Source organism: Peromyscus leucopus, chromosome 13 (assembly GCF_004664715.2).
Source record: "Peromyscus leucopus breed LL Stock chromosome 13, UCI_PerLeu_2.1, whole genome shotgun sequence".
Lineage (NCBI taxonomy): Eukaryota > Metazoa > Chordata > Mammalia > Rodentia > Cricetidae > Peromyscus > Peromyscus leucopus.
This window is the reverse complement of record NC_051074.1, coordinates 62,126,044-62,128,170: the sequence shown is the minus strand read 5'-3', so window position 1 is coordinate 62,128,170 and position 2,127 is coordinate 62,126,044.

Sequence of the window (2,127 nt, the reverse complement as noted above, 5' to 3'; positions counted from 1 at the left end):
GCAGCAGGTCATTAAGCAAAGTGATTACCAAACTCAATAAAGCAAGGTTTGCCCTGGTTAAGCAGCCCTGGGATAATGAGAAGTTTCAACCAGGGAAAAGGTTGGAGACAAAAGATAGACTTCTACAGACTGTAGGTCCAAACTCTGCTTTTAAAGATACCCCACTGGACTTTGGGGCTGGATACCCATCCATCAAAGTAGACCTGCAGTTTTTCTTGGTGCTTAATGATTCTTTGTATCCAAATAAAGATCCTCCCTGGTGTAAGGTCACTTTCTCTGGAGAAACTGATTTCTTGGGCCAGGGAGATGGTTCAAAGGGTAAAGGCGTTTACCAATGAGGCTGATGGCCTGCATTAGATACCCAGACTCTGCATGTTAGGAGAGAGCAGACTCTTGCAAGCCATCCTCTGACTTCCAAACACATGTTTACACACACACACACACACACACACACACACACACACACACACACACACACTGAAAATTAAACTGACTTCTTAAACAGACTTCACTTTTCTCATTAAAAGGATTAAGTGAAACAGACTCTGGAGTCTGTCTTGGGTGTGACCCCTGGTTCAATCATTCGGCTCTTAGCCTGCCTGGGTTTTGTCATTGGTAAACTGGAAACACTACCCATCGGCTGCCTTAGGGTTGGCTGTAAGGATTACAGGCGGTAATGTATTTCAAGCCCTTGCTTATTACAAATGAGTGAAAAATTCTCAATAATGATAATAACAGCAACAAAAAAAGTTGTCACAGAACACTGCCCATGTTTGACAATGACCATTAATCCAATCACTTATAATATCTATGGAACATTAATAAATTTTAATTTGCCTTTGGAAAACTTCAATAGTATCTCATTCTCCAGCCCCTACTCATTCAGCCTGAGATTATTTACCATAGCAGTTGACAACCCTATACATTCAACAAGTCTAAGAAATTAGCCAAGGCTTGTGGCACACAACTGTAACCCCAGTGTGTAGCTGGGGAAAGCAGACTGAAAGTTCTGGGTAAGCTGGGCTCTATGGCTCTTGACTCAACAAACAAATAAGCAACATGATCCTAAGAAACTTATTACAGCATTTAAAAATAACAAAGACCTTCATTCATTCATTAAAAGACACTGATAATGCATGAAGATATAATGAATCTGAGGAATGTTTCGGCTGAGATACTGTTTGTTTCTTTTAGGTTGGTTGGTTTTGTTTGTGAGACAAGGTCTCACTGTGTGTTCCTGCCTGGCCTGGAACTCAATATGTACACTCGGCTCACCTCAAACTTTCAAAGGTCTGCCTGTCTCTGCTTCCCCAGTGCTGGGATCAAAGGTATGCATCACCATGCCTGGCACTATTGGCTTCTTTTAAAATCAACTCTAAATGATCTATACATCTGAATAGTTCAGTAGTAGAGCACGGCCTAGCATTTGTGAAGATACTGCAAGAAAATAATTAATTAAATAAGAAAAATAGAATGTATAATCAGCAATTCAGCCGGTCCTGAGGATGTCTAATGATGAGGAGCAACATATATTCTCTGGTCTCATGGCCCTTACAGTTGGATGAGACACACAGATATTAATCAAATAGTCATTAAAATGGAGTTCATTAGTAAGCAAGACAACTGCTCTAAAGAAACAAGGCATGTTCTTACACTAACAGATTCTTGACCTTGCTAGGACTCTCTGAGGAAATTATACTTGAACCAAGACGTGAGCTGTAACCAGAGCCAAGTGAGGGGTCAGCCAGGCTGGGTGACGCAGCTGTAGCAGGGAGACTTTGTCTTTGTAAGGGAAGAACACCAGAAACAAGGACAGAGAGCAAGAGATCTAGGTGGAGAGCAGCCTTTAGGTGAGGTGAGGAGGGTGTGGCCAGGGCCTGCAGACCCTCACTAGCCTTGCTAGGGACTCTTAGGATTGGGGAGCACTTGAGAGATGGAAGCAGATGCATAAATCAAGATGTGGCTGACATTTTGCAAAGACAGTGATGGCATCGGTGTGAGGAATGGACAGGTAAGAGCCTGAACATTCAGCAGGGAAATCAGCAGGTCTCAACTGGAAAAGTGTAGGGGAGAGGTAGTATGTTCTCGAACTGGGACCATTGCAGAAGAGACAGAAGGAAGTACATT